This window comes from Tamandua tetradactyla, chromosome X (genome assembly GCF_023851605.1).
Source record: "Tamandua tetradactyla isolate mTamTet1 chromosome X, mTamTet1.pri, whole genome shotgun sequence".
NCBI classification, from domain to species: Eukaryota; Metazoa; Chordata; class Mammalia; order Pilosa; family Myrmecophagidae; genus Tamandua; species Tamandua tetradactyla.
The window spans coordinates 106,774,134-106,789,261 of NC_135353.1; the positions used below are offsets into that span (position 1 = coordinate 106,774,134).

Sequence of the window (15,128 nt, forward strand, 5' to 3'; positions counted from 1 at the left end):
ACATATAATCTGCTGTTATTGGTGGAGTGTTCTATATGCATTAATTTGATCCTGTTGCTTGGTTGTGTTTTTCAGTTGTTCTATGTCTTTGATAATTTTCTGACTAGGAGTCCTATCCATTTCTGGATCTTTACAATCAATCCTATTGAACATTCTGTTCTCCTTCAGTATCAAATTCCCAATCTCTACCTTCTTTTTATTTCCTGATAACCTATGTTCTCAACTTTAACTCTGAAAGTTTGCTCATTAACGTTAGTTCATATTAATGAGACCATACAATATTAGCCCTTTTGTTTCTAGCTAATTTCACTCAACATAATGTCCTCAAGGTTCATCCACATTGTTGCATGCATCATGACTTCATTCTGTACCCTTATTGATAGTCTTCTCTTGAGCACTCCTCTCTGAACCTCTCTTAGTCATTTTCTGTCTCCCTGCAGTGCTTCGTTTATTATTTCTTGTAGAGTGTATGTCTCTTGTTCACAAATTCTCTCAGTGTCTGTTTGTCTGAAAATGTTTTAAACACTCCCTTATTCTTGAGGGACAGAATTTCTGGTTATAGAATTCTTGGTTGGCCGGTTTTCTCTTTCAGTATTTTAAATATTTCATACCACTGCCTTATCACCGTCATGATTTCTGCTGTGAAATCTCCACATAGTTTTATAGGGCTTCTCTTGCATGTGATGGGTCAATTTTCTCTTCCTGCTTTCAGAACTCTCTCTTTATCTTTGATATTTGACAGTCTGATTAGTAAGTGCCTTGCAGTAGGTCTATTCAGATCTATTCTATTTGGGGCATGCTGCACTTCTTGGATCTGTAATATTATGTCTTTCATAATATTAATTCCTCCATTATCCTTCCTGCCCCTTTTTCCTTCTCTCCTCCTTCTGAGACACACATAACAAGTATATTCATGTGTTTCATGTTGTCATTCAATTCCCTGAGGCCCTGCCCATATTTTTCCATTTTTTGCCCTATCTGTTCTTTCATGTGTAGGATTTCAGATATACTGTTCCCGAGTTCATGCATCCTTTCTTCTGCTTCTCCACTTCCAGTCTGTATTGTTAAGTCTCCATTGTGCTTCTCATCTTTTCTATTGTGCCTTTCATTCTCATAAGTTCTGCAATTTGTTTTTTCAAGCTTTAGATTTGTTTATAGTCACCCAATGTCTTCTCTATGTCCTCCATCTCCTTTCCCATATCTTCCCTCTACTCATTGACTTGATCTTTTATCTGATTTAGCATGCTTGTTTAAATAGTTTTAATTAGTTTTGCCATCTCCTGAATCTCTCATTCGAAGTGTTAGTCAGTTCCTTTAACTGGGCCATGATCTTAATTTTCCTAGTATGACTCAATTTTTTGCTGGTGGCTAGGCATCTGATTTCCTTGATTAGTTTATTCTGGAGGTTGTTTTCACACTTTTATCTGGGGTTTTCTTGTTGGTTGGCTTTGTTCTCTATCTGCTCTTTGAAATTCAGTTCAACTTATTCTAGAACTTTAGCATAGCTCCTGTTTAATTGATCAGAATTTTTCAGCTCTTGTTTTTCTGGTTCTTACCTTGATTATATGGAACTTTTCCTGAGGAGGGTATCCCCAGATATGATTGACAACAATTAGATTTTCCCAGACAAGACAGGTCCAGGTCTCAGGAAGGGGGTGTAATCAGTGTCATGTTTTCCTGAGGATGAGACTCAGCAGGTTGTCAGACTTTCCTGTGCAGCCTCTAGACTCTGTGCTTTTCCTATCCCACCCAGCAGATAGTGCTTGTCAGCCTGCAACTCCCCATTGGCTTAAAGTAGTGCAGTGCCTTTAATTCTCAACAGATCCTTTCCTTACCAAGGGTATGGTTAAAACAGAGGTTAAGGTAAAAGTCAGACTTAAGCTGTTTCTGTTTTCCTGCCCCCAGTGTCTGAATTCTTTGATTGAGGGCACCATTTGAGCTGGTGACCCCCTTTTCTTAGAAAACATATGCCCTTTAAGGAATTTTCTCCTTTGCTTGAATAGTTACTTTGTCTCTCAGACCTATATTAACTCTGCCTTTGCCTGAACAAGTGCTGACAATTGAAAATGCTTGAGACTTTCTTTAATGGCAATTTAGAATAGTTAAAAAATAAGCAATCTCTTTTCAGAGCTAGTCTGCAGTCCTTAAGGAACACCACTCAATAACCACAGGTGGTTCCTGGCTTCATGTGTCCCTTTTATTGAGGTTCAGCCCTTTTCCAGTATTCAGAGCTACCTGACTCCAAAAGCTTCTTTTTTCCATCAGTTCCACCTCCTATCTGCCAGGAATGTCCTGAGTATTCCTTTTCTGCTTGCTCTGGGTTTATCTGTGCTTGGAGCTTGTATTCAGTAGCCCAAAGTTGGGGATTAAAACCATAATTGGAGCTCTGTTGACCTACTTTACATTGATTCTAACAGTGATGGCTTCTTTTTCTTATTAGGAAGTGTCCCCAACACAACCTGCCATGTCTTTGGAGAAGGACACCAAGCTCTGCAGTTTTGGGGTTTTACTTTTAGTTCTGCAATGTGATCTTGGCCCTTCCATTCATTCCAGACTGATGTACAATGTGCATCAGGTCACAGATGGCCCCTAAGCAGTTGTTTCAGACATTTCCTTGCTATTTACTAGATACTTTAGAAGACTGACTAAATTTCACACCTTCATACCCCATCATCTTGCCATGATCCTCTTTTTATCTTTTTTAACGAAAGCATTTAGAGTCACAAATTCACTTTCAGCCTTGCCTTTGCTGCATCCCATGAGTTTTGGTTTGCTTTACTTTTGTTTTCATGTGTTTCAAGATATTTCCTAATATCCTTTGTGATTTTCTATTGAACCCATTTATTTTTAAAAAGTAAGTTATTTAATTTCCCCATATTTGTGCATTTTCCATTTTTCCCTCTGTCACTGATTTCTAGGTTTATCCCACTTTGGTCAGTGGTATGGTTAAATTCAGGTGCTAACTTGGCCAGATTATGGTTTCCAGTTGTCTGGCCAAGCAATCACTGGACTGATTTTTATTGTGAGGTTGTTTCATGGATTTAAATCATCAGTAAGTTGATTGTATCTTGGCTGATTGCATCTACAATCAACTGAGGAGATTGCCTTCAAGAATGAGAGATGGCCCATCCAAGCAGTTAAAGCTCTAAAAATTAGAAGTCATGATTACATTAGAGAGAAGGGAGAATATCTATCTATACTTTATTCAGCAAACTTCATGTTCAAAACAAGTGAGCTCCTCAGCCAGAAATTACAATGGTACCATCCTCAGACTCTGTTGGGTGCTGAGTTCAAATTAGTTGCTGTTGTAAAAATCTAAACAAAACCCTACATGCAACTTAGATTTCCCAGAGGTCCAATTCTTCAAACATCTCATACATCTCATACATCACCTGGGGATTAGCTTCTGACTAGTCTGATCCCACCTGGTAACAGGGAAGTGTGAATCTCTGGGAAATTTCCATGCTTGCTGGAGAATTGTATCTCATTGTAAACTGTACAATGAGACCACTGTAGATGTGGTCATCTACTAAGCTCAGGATTTTTACAAAACTATATTCTTGTTCTTGAGTGGAAATTTTTCAATTTTTAAAAATTTAAAAAGTTGGGGTGGAAGTAAGAGTAGGAAGGGAGAGAAGATAAAGGATTCATCTATGAAAGTGAAAATGGAAAGAAATCGGATTTAAACTACATTTAACACTTTGTCCCAATATCTCATTGATCTAAAAATAAAGCAGAAAAACAAACAAGAAAAAATTCAACAAATAGTGCTACAATAATGGGATACTCACATGGAAAAATAATGAAATGTGACCCCTGCCATAAAATATACAAAAAAAGTGCATTGGGTCATGTTCAAATGAGTCACTCCAGGGTACTCACTTTCTAGCAAACACAGAGACATTGCTTAAGCCATTATAGTTTGGACCATGTTCTTGAGGTGTGTGCTGGTTTGAAAAGATTATGTACTCGAGAAAAGCCATGTTTTAATACTGATGCATCTTGTAGAGGCAGCCTTTTCTTTTAATCCCTATTCAGCACTGTAGGCTGGAAACTTGATTAGATTATCTCCACAGAGATGTTACACATGCAATTGTGGGTATTAAGCTTTGATCAGATGGAGATATGATGCCACCCATTCCAGGTGAGTCTTGATTAGTTTGCTGGAATTCTTTAAAAGTGGAAAGATTTTGGAAAGAGCCATGAGAGCCCACACAGCCAGAGACCTTTGGAGATGAAGAAGGAAAATGTCCCCAGGAGAGCTTCATGAAACAAGAAGCCTGGAGAGAAAGCTAGTAGACTTCATTTGCCATGTTCACCATGTGCCTTTCCAGTTGAGAGAGAAACCCTGAATGCCATTGGCCTTCTTGGAACAAGGTATCTTTCCCTGGATGCCTTAGTTTCAACATTTCTATGGCTTTGCTTTAATTTGGACATTTTCACAGCCTTAGGACATGTAAACTTGCAAATTCATAAATAAATTCACCTTTATAAAAGCCATGCCATTTCTAGTATTTTGCATTCCAGCAGCTTGCAAAATAGAACAAGGTGGAATATCCTTCTCCATGAGGGCACAATGGACAGTCACTTTCCAGTACTTAGAATCAAAAATAAAAGATAAGTAAAGAAGAGAGAAATGTAATCAAAGGCCACTACTCACTTTGGCAAGACAGAGATCACATATTCTGCCTAGAGGCCTATAGAAAAGGGCAAATTCTGCAAAGTTTGTAACTGGAGTCAGCAACTGTCCAGGTCCCTAGGCTTTCATTGAGGTTAAAAGAAGTCTGAACTCTTTATAGAGGAGAATAGGAGAAGACTGGAGAGATAGAAGGCAAAATGCAATGAGAAAGCTGTAGTTTAAACTATTATGTCAACATTTTTTAAATTTATAATATTTCAAAATAACAGTTAAAATTAAATGTGTAAATATATGTATAGCTCTTACAAGTTAAATATCTCAGAGTTCAAAGTAGTAAAGGATAAATAGATAAATAATAGAGAAAGAAAGAAAAAAAGAGGGAAGAACTAAAGGAGTACTGCTGAAGAAGAAGAGAGTGAGGAAAACAGAGAAGGAGAAAGAAGAGGAGGGAAGAAGAGAGAAGTGGAGTGACAAGTAGGGGAGAGAAGAGGAGGGAATAGGAGGATTGGAAGAAGAGGGAGGAGTGGGAAGGAGGGAAAAAGAGGAATATATGGTGGAGTAGGTGAAGGGGGAGGCAGAGGGGAGGAATTAAACAAGGGAAAAAAGGAGAGGGAAGAGGGGTGAGGGGAATGTAGAGGAAGGGGAGGAAAGGGAAGACAAGGATGAAGAAGGGGAGAAGGTTGGAGCAGAAAGAAGGAGAGGAGGAGAAGGGACAGGGTAAAAGAGTTTAGTGGATGAAAGATGCAGAGAAAGGGGACAAGGAGGAGATGAAAACACAATACATAGAGGGATGAGGAATGGGCTGATGAAGAAGAGTGGAAGAAGATGGAGAAGAAGGAGGAGGAGTGAAAATCCCACTCTCATCTTGGCATCCACTAGACGCACATAGCCAGCTATACCCATCAAACTTCTTTAGTGACATTGACTCCATATGAAAGACAGTGGTGGTAGAAGGATGAGATTATTACTTCCTCTTCATCTCTCTTGCTGAGTTGAAATCATCATAGGCTAGAGAGATGGCAACAATTAAAACAACAGTGAGCCCATTACAGATTTTTTTCTCTCTGGTTTTGCAAAAGAAAGGTAAAACTAGACAGGACAAGTTCACATGATATAACGTATCAGTCTAACCATAGGGCCAGGAAATGGGGAGGATTTTCCAGTGCCATCTTGGGCACTCAAATTGTCACTGCATTCAAAAGGAAGCTATCACTAAATTACGAGAAACCTTGAGAAATAACCCAAATGACTCCAGGTGAGTCATTTAACTGCCTCTTTTTTTCCTCTGCAGTATTTCTCACTCTCACTCTGCCACAAGGAGATAAGATGTAACTACTTGCATTTCTATCAGATGCTTTGAGCTCCCAGAGCACCCAATTAAATTTCAGGAACTATGACTTTCTCTTCTAGAATTGTCCTTGAAATATTTTTGGCACAATAGAGAGTTTGGCCTCTTGACAATATAAATAAAATACTAATAAGAACCTCTGGAGTTTCTTGCAGCTCCTGAGAAAAGGGCTGTGATGTCAGAGAACAAGTGTCATGGCCAGGTGGGTACTCAAAGAATGTAGAAGGAGACAGTAGCCAGCATCAGAGATGGAGTGCAGGAAACCCCAACTCAGGATGGGGTTCTTTTGAGTGATGAAACAGTATCAATGATAAACCTGAAGACTACTACCTTCAGTTTATTCACAGTTGGGAGAGAGAAAAATGCAGGGAACAGGAATAAGAGAAAATGCAGAGAAAAGGAAATGAGGCAAGAGTGAACGAGACTTATGTGGTGATTCATATGGCTCCCATCCCCTAAGAACTGACCTCTGCCCTCTACTACCCCTCATAATAAATGAATGAATCCTGATTATTTTGGTTCCACCTTATCTCAGAGATTTTGAGGATAGATAACATATCACACTCTGGGCAGCTTAAATTTTAGGGACTGGTGAACAGAGAAAGGAGATTTCCACCTCCAGGAAGGGAGGGGGACTGGGTAGCTCACAAAAATCTTTGAATTGGAGGAAGTTGGGCACACGAGAATTGGGAGTCACTCAGATCGCTGGCTAGGTACTGCACCCTCTTCAGATGGCTGATGTTATAGACATTTCTTTTGAATTTCCATGAAGGCCTTCTGAACCTCAATTTGGAAGCTGTCACTGAGTCAAGAGTAGAGGTAAGGGTTGTAGCAGGAACTTCTGATTGACAACCAGTGGAAGAAGAAGTAAAGACGATTGTGGCTTGAGATGGAGTCACTGGATAGTAGCACCAGGTAGAGGTTGAGTGCTAGCCAGCAGCTCACGTAGACAGGCACCATTGTCACCAACATCTTTTTGGTCATAATGACAACAGACAACCATAAGCACCATCAATGGCAAGATGAAGAACAAAATGGTGCTTAGATCAAGGTAATTCCAGGTGGATTTTGAAGTATACTGGAAATTGAGGAGGCAGGAAGTTCCTTCAGTAATGTTTCTAGGGTGTGAGCCAGATGGAGAAAGAGAAATATCAACTTTATTTGCCTTTTCTCTACATCCCTTATCCAGCTGTTATACAGCAGTTGGGTGTTAGGAGAGAGGAATATATAATCTTTGTGGCTCCATTGAGCCAGAAGACTAGTTATAAATCAGGGAGCTTTAGAATTCATGTAGTTCAGCCCTATCATGTGACATTTAGAGAAACCATGGCCCCAAACTAAAAGAGGATATGTCTAGCAGTCCACTGCCATGAGATTTCAAAGCTACTCTTATCATAATGTCCAATTTAGAGAACCTTATTTTAGTATATATATATATATAGAGAGAGAAATGTGATGCTCCAGCTTCCATCAATGAGTTATTCCATATGGCCCCCAAGGTCATGGACTGTTATAAATCCAAACACTGGCCAACCTGTTTTCCTCTTATTCAATATCCACTTCATATCATTTCCAGTAAATGGCATGTGGCAAAGAAGTACATGTACTCACATTCTAGATGACAATGAGACAGAAATTGACTTGCATTGGAGCCATCTAGGACTTCGGGGGATACAGCATCACCTGAAAGGGAATGTACTTCAGTTGAATTCAAAAACTCACATCAGGATTACTTATTAATCATTCATCAACTGATAATACCAGTGCAAAGGTGCAAATACTAGGGTGTGTGGGTGGAGGAGAGAGGTGTAAGTAATGTGCTTTGGATACTAGTTCATTTGATAGGTGAGTGACATTTGGCTTGATGAAAAAACAAAATTGGCCAGTCTAGAGAGAAATATTTCAGTGGGAAGGCAGGAACTCCAGTGGACATCAAGGTGTCTGTTTCTTAGTAGGGAGTTCGGTGGAGAACGGGGATGGGCATTCCAGAGTAACATTTTTCTACTATCATATATGAATGGGTAAGCATGCCACATCCCTAAATCTCTCCTTCCAACTGACTCCCTTCATGCCCTGTTCCCTTCTCCTTCCAATCCTTTCTATCTTGATCCCTTAATGGGCCCTCATATTTCCCTTCATTTTTTACCATCTAGATCTCTCCATGAGCCTCTCATGAGGCTTCAGTTACAACCCCTTCAACCTCCCTCTGTACTCATCTATGGCAGTTTGAAGCTATTATGTACCCCAGAAAAGCTATGTCCTTTAATCTGCTTTCAGTATTGCTGGATGGGATCTTTCTGATTATTTCACATTGATGCGACACACCCAATTGTGTGTGGTAACTTTTGATTGGATGGTTTCCATGGAGATGTGTCTCCACCCATTCAAGGTGGGGTTGTTTACTGGAGCCGTTTAGGAGGGAATCATTTCAGAAAAAGTTTTAGTGGCTACAGAGCCGTACAACCAGAGACCTTTAAAGATGCAGAAGGAAAGTGCCCCCAGAGAACCTTTATGAAGTGAGGAGAGAAAACTAGCAGACATTGTTATGTGCCTTCCCAGCTGAGAAAGAAACTTCATTTCCCTCAATGCCTAAATTTGAACATTTTCACACCTTACAACTGTAAACTTGCAACTTAATAAATTCCATTTTTAAAAGCCATTTCATTTCTGGTATATTGCATTCTAGCAGTTTATGAACTAAAACACCATCCCAATCCCATTTTCTAGCTTACTCCAAAACCTATTAACTATGTAACCCCTCTCCACTTCCCAACCTCCACTCCACCTCCTTGTTTTAAAATTACTTCCAGCCTTCCTTCCAGCTCCCTTCTCTTAAACTCAGTGCATTCTGTCCCCCTTCATTTCCTCCACCCTCACTCAAAGACTTCACCCCCACTTCCAAGACTCAACCCACCAACAGCCCTGAAGCCACCCCCACCTCTGACTCATCCCTCCCCCCTTTCTTTCCTAGCTGGCCCTTAAATACAGCAAATAATAAATGTTTTCCAAAGGAAGGGGGGCACAATTTTAGCATTTTTTCATCGCAACATCTCTGTTCCCATAACACCACATCAGAAATGGTGGCATTTTTGTAAGATTAGATTTCATGAGGGTCTCTATTTTTCCATCCTGCTATCCCCTCTAATTATACATATGCATTCACATATATTGCCCCAAGGAACACAAAGAAGATTATTTGTGCTTTAGATTATTTGCCTGCATCTACCTAAGAGAGGAAACTACTCCTTTCTAAGACCTCAAGAGCCCAGGGAAACACATACCTGATGTCTTTCCAGGTAAATAACAGCCATGTTCATTATAGTTACATAAGCACCAGAGTACTGGGCAAAGCAACTGAGATGGTATGTCAGCTTTCCAACCGCCATATAATTATGCAGACAGTGTAACTGCATGAGAGAGGGTATAGTGAGGCACAGGGACTCAGTATTGGGTCCTCCCCTCTAGGAAGTCTGAAAACACAAATAAAAGCTCCCTTCCTTCACTGAATTGCTGACATTATTGTCTCAGAAAACAAAGAAACATTTCTACACTGTAGTCTTCATGCTCTTCTCAGCTCCTGGCTCACAAAAAGTCTGGCTTGGAGACAAGACCCAGATCACAAGAGCTGTTAACTATCTTCAAGTCCAAGAACCACATTTGAAAGATGGGGAAACTTTGTCTGTGACAAAGCTGGCACTCACACACCAGTATAGATCTCACTAGCAACAAGTCTCCATTGTTAGTGATGCACAACTTCTACCAAGACAGAAGACTAACTCGGCAGGAAACTACCTCAACAACACAACTACCATCGTACCTATCTCAGTTTTCCCCCAGTATGTAAAAACTTCGAAATGTCTGTCAGCCATTCCTGTCTGTAAGCAGACGTTGTTCAAATCAACCAAAACAGCTCCAGCGCTTGCTCCCACGACACGCTTCTCTCCAGCACAAGTGCAAAGTTGTGTTTTTACTCTTAACGCCTGCTCTCAGGGTCTTCCTACTCAGCGCTTAGCTTACAAGGGTGAAGGGGACGCTTAGAAGTGCTAGCATCATGTTGGTCACAGAGATGTTGACAACGAAGAGGCCAGTGGTGGCGTGCACTGTCTTGCACTTCATATCCACATAGTTTAAAATCCCGTTGCCTAACATGGCAGCAAAGACTACTATGGTGTCCCTTACCGCAAGCTAGAACTGCACCTGCTCATCCTGAAACATTTCCGAGACCAAGAGTTCCGATGTGTCAGCCAGGTCACCCGTGTTCTGGATATGGTCGATTATCGAGAGCACGTTGGCGCCGCCAGCTGGGTCCACCGCGGACGCCACTTTGGACATGGTCCGCAGCACCTACAAGGCGGTGGAGATGATCAGGTCAACAAAGCTGCTCTGCAAGCCCAGAGCGTCGTGGGGGTCAGTTTGTCCCTGTAGCTCAAGGTGCAGGGATTCGGGAAAGTCCTACAGACAGATTCTGTGATCGCCAGTTAGATTAGTCCTTAAACTAGCCTGTGGTAGGAAGAGGACGGGGTTGAGGGGGCTCGAAAGAGCGCTGGGTGAGCTCCGCTTTGTGCCCGGGGCCTCTGAGCGGAAAGAGAGCTCTCCAAGCTGCTAGGAAGTGGGGTGGAGGCAGGTGGAGAGCGGAGAGCTGCCAGAAAGGAAGTTAAGAGGATTGGACCAGTTCGGGGAGGGCAAGTGCGTGGAGCTCAGCTGGGCAGCCTTGCGCTGAGCATGCAAATGCTGCTTGCTCCGAACGCTATGCTGCCTGGGGCTCGCATGCAGCGCTGGCTTTGAACCCAAGATAGTGCCAAGCACCGCCCCACCACTGCTCCTCCTCTGCTAAATCCGGCTCTTAATTTCTGCTACCTTCCATCACTTCGTGAGTCCGCAAGTACAAAGCCGGCCAGCGCTGCCTGCAGGTTGGAGCCCAGCGCTGCTACTAGCGGTCAGAGCTGATGCAATAAAGCCTGCTGCAGCTGTACTTAGAAATTCAAGAGGCCCGCGCGGGAGCCAATCAGGAGCCTCCGTCAAACCCCCGCCTTGTCTAACCAGGCTCAGGAGACTGTGGAGTTGGCCCCCTCCTTTCTCTGTTTTTCCTTGTCTTGCCCTCCCCGCTCCTGCTCAACTGAAAGCCCGGATCTATGGGTTCTTCTTATGCCAACCCTGAACCACGCCCCCACAACCTTCTTTCTTCATCCCCCGCCCTTTCTCTTGTTCCCTGTTTCTCTTCTGCACCCGTTCCGAAAGGGAAGGCTAGGAACTGCAGCATAGGGAACCTGGAGGGAGCTGCGAACACTAGGGGCAACTGGAGGGACGGACGCATGTTTTGATTAATGAGCTGAATGCACCCTGTTCGGTATCCGCGACCCAGGCGGCTGTCAACAGAGAGGGCTCGTCACGAAAGTGTTCGCACAAGTTTGCTGTTGTTGTTTTTCTTGGTTACACAGAGAGAATGAGGCAGGTATCAGTCGGAGAAGGGGGAGGGGACATTAAAAATTTTGGGGGGGCCCAAGTGGGGGTCTCCTGGATAGTGACGAGCATGGCAGTAGTCTTTGAGTTCTCCAACGCAAGAACACCAGAACCTTCAAACCGCGCGTGTAATGGGGAGATGCTGCAGTCTCCTCTAACACCCAGGGAGCATCACTTTGGGTAGTGGATTGTGGTAGGTTAGCAGGGAGGGTAAACTCAGGCCCTTAGAGAGAATTTAAGGTTTGACAAGCTTGTGCAAGTGGGTTTCCCCAGGGTCCGATGGTGTAGAGAAAGGAAGATGTGGTTTTGTCTTCAAGTTTGCATTTGAAAAGGGGCTAGAGTTCATGAAACTGAGACTTCATTTCCCTCTTGGAAATATTTTAAGCTGCCTCTAGGAGAAGGGGTCTAGAGATGTTTGGGCCTCAACTAGAGTAACTGAGCTACCTCCCTAAGAGGTGCTTGGGAAGATCACAACAGTGCCTTGAGCCTGTCAGAGTTCGATAGTCAACTAACATAAAATAACTAGTGGTGGAAAGTATGTGTTGAAATAGGAACATTTGTTAGGAAATAAGAAAATATGTGTTGAAATAGGAACATAGCCACTTTAGTGAATGAGAAATGTTATCTCATTATGGCTTTAATTCACATTTCCCTAATATCTAATGCTTTTGAGCATCTTTCCATGTGTTTATTGGCCATTTGTTTATCTTCTTTGGAGAAACGTCTATTAAGTCTTGCCGATTTTTTAATTGGGTTGTTTGTCATTTTGTAGTTGGGTTGTAGAATTTCTTTATAAATTCTCAATATTAAGCCCTTATGATGTTCGGCTTCAAAATATGTTCTCTCATTCTGTAGGTTGTCTTTTACTTTCATGATGAAGTCCTTTGATACAGAAAGTTTTCAATTTTGATGATGTCGCATTTATCTATTATTTTCTTTTGTTGCCCATGATTTTGGTGTACAGTTTAAGAAATGACTGCCTTTCACAAGTTCCTGAAGATACTTTCCTATATTTTCACCTGGGAGTTTTATAGTTTCAGTTCTTATATTTAGATCTTTGATACATTTTGAGTAAATTTTTGCCTATGGTGTGAGATGGGATCCAACTTCATTCTTTTACATATGAATATTTATTACCCAGTTTTACCAGCAGAATTTATTGAAGCGACTTCTTGCTCCACTGACTAGACTTGGCAACCGTGTCAAAAATCAATTCACTGTACATTTGAGGGTCTATTTTCTGAACTCTCAATTCAACTTCATAGGTTTGTCTTTGTGCCAGTTCCATGCTGCTTTGATTACTACAGTTTGTAATTTTTAAAATGGGGAAGTGTGCATCCTTCAACTTTGTTTTACTTTTTCCAGATGGATTTGTTTATATGATGTCCCTTACATTTATATATCTATATAAATATATATAATTTGTTATTTTTTTAGTTTGAAAAGTAACACAAAAAAGCAATAAATTTCAAAGCACACCACAACAATTAGTTATAGAACAGATTTCAGAGTTCGGTATGGGTTACAGTTCCACAATTTTAGATTTTTCTAGAAAGAAAAAATTTCTAAAAAGAAAAAATTGGTTGCTTCAATACACTGGAGACTAAAAAATTATCAATATAATAATTTAGTAGTCATCTTCATTTCTTAAATCCTATCTTCTCTTTTATAACTCCACCTTCTCCTTTGATCTTTCTCTCAACCTTTATGGATATTTGGGTTATGCCCATTTTAACTTTTTCATGTTGGAAAGGGCTATTGATAATATGGAATAGGGGGATAGAACTAGCAGATGTTCTGGAGAGGCTGGCCCCTCAGAAATTCAGGACTTATTTGGCCTAGAAACCCATCTGGAGTTTGTAAGTGTCTGAAAAGTAATCATAGTGCATAGAACCTTTGGTGAATCTCAGATAAAGCCTTAGTGCTCTTCAGGGCTGGTAGGAATGGTTTTGATTGATTGGAGTTTGGAAAACCATGATAAATAGCAATATATAGTTGAAACTTGTATAAGAGTCCCTAATGTATGATACAGTAACAAGGATTTCCCCAGTGGTGAAGTTTAATAGTTCCATATTTTTTCTCCCATCCCTCCAGTGACTTTACTAATACTTTTTAATTATCTGCTGAACATAGTCTGGAATGTATCCGGGCATTATGTTAAGCTGTACATAATTACAAGCCCTCATTCCCTTTCTGGGGTCCCTGTGTTTGGGATGTTTAAATGCTCTGTACAGACTGGTTGAATTAGATTATGTGCTACAGAAAATTTAAATTTTGGACACAATACACATCTCTTCTTTTGGTCTCATAGAGTAGGTAAAGTTCTAAAATACAGACAATGTCCTCAGTACCCTAGTATTCTGATTTAAATAGTATTCTGGAACAGCTTTGTTCTTATATCTAATGAAAACTGATCTTTTTCAATTTTTTAACAGTTGTTGTATGTCGTAATGCTGACCTTCAGAATTGTGGAACTCTTACTTTGAGCTTTTGGGTAACTTTGCTACCCACAGTTTCAGGAAAATACTAGATTATACATATATAGCACAGCAGCTCAAAATCTAGATATAAGAATTACAGCTCCAGGTTAAATGTGACTGCTATAAGAGCTTACAATCTAGGCCCCGATTTTCTTATAAGTATTTTCTAAATGAGACCACACAATCTTTGCTTTTTTGTATCTGGCTTATTTTGCATCACATAAAGTTCCACAGGTTCATTCATAATGTTTCATGCCTCACGACTTCATTCCTTTCTGTAGCAACACGATATTAAATCATATGTATACACCACAGTTCACCATTCTACATCTCAATGTATTTTTCAGCCACCTCCATCCATTGGGCATCATGTATAATGTCCAAAGTCAATAGTCCATGTCTCACATTATCCTCACTTAGTGATACAGTCAACACTCTCAATTTTAGACATTGCTCCCAAGAGAAAAATAACTGATAAACATACTTTCACCAAAAAGAAAATCCAAACCTACCCTTAATACTTGTCCTTCCTTTCATTATTTACAGTTGGTATTGCTGAGGTACTGTTGATGTCTTTCCATTAAACATAGCTCATAGCATGCAATAGTAGTTTTCCCCCTATACCCATATATTATAAACTCTTTGTACAAGATTCATACCTTTGAAGTCGATCATGCAGGAAATCACTTCTATTTTTATTGTTAATTGGTGGGATGCCTGGCTCTATGCAATTCCTTTCAATCATGTTCACCTCCGATATGGCAATATTACTTATAGACCCATTAATGAACTGCCTTCATGTCTATCCATTCCTTATATTTAAATTCAACATTATTAGCTAACCATTCCCCCAGATCTAGCTTCCATATACCTCTAGGTCCCCTATATTCTGTATTATAAGCTTCTGGGTTTACCTTTACCAAGATCATAAAGGTGAAATCATCTAGTATATATCTTTTGTGTCTGGCTTATTTCACTCGGTATTATGCCTTCAAGGTTCATCCCTGTTGTAATATACTTCAGTATGTCATTCTGTTTTACTGCTGCATAATATTCCATTGTATGTATATACTACAGTTTGTTTATCCACCCTTCTGTTGATGGGCACATGGATTTTTTCTAGGTTTTGGCAATTGTAAACAAAGCTGCTATGAATATCAGGGTGCAAATGTCTGTTAGTGTCACTGCTTTCAGCTCTTCT

At 40.6% G+C, this 15,128-nt stretch overlaps 1 long non-coding RNA gene across 2 annotated transcripts in view; it reads right to left on the bottom strand.

The window, feature by feature from the left end:
* Positions 1 to 10,904, bottom strand: part of LOC143671647 (uncharacterized) — a 60,886-nt gene extending 49,982 nt beyond the window's left edge. The window contains exons 1-3 of one of the 2 annotated variants that reach the window (XR_013169630.1): positions 10,845 to 10,904; positions 10,167 to 10,331; positions 7,599 to 7,670 (exon numbers count right to left, since the gene is read on the bottom strand). This is a non-coding gene — a long non-coding RNA (uncharacterized LOC143671647). Of the gene's footprint in view, positions 1 to 7,598; positions 7,671 to 10,166; positions 10,622 to 10,844 lie in introns of those variants that run through there. The other variant, XR_013169629.1, reaches the window with a different exon arrangement.
* Positions 10,905 to 15,128: the final 4,224 nt, after the last annotated feature.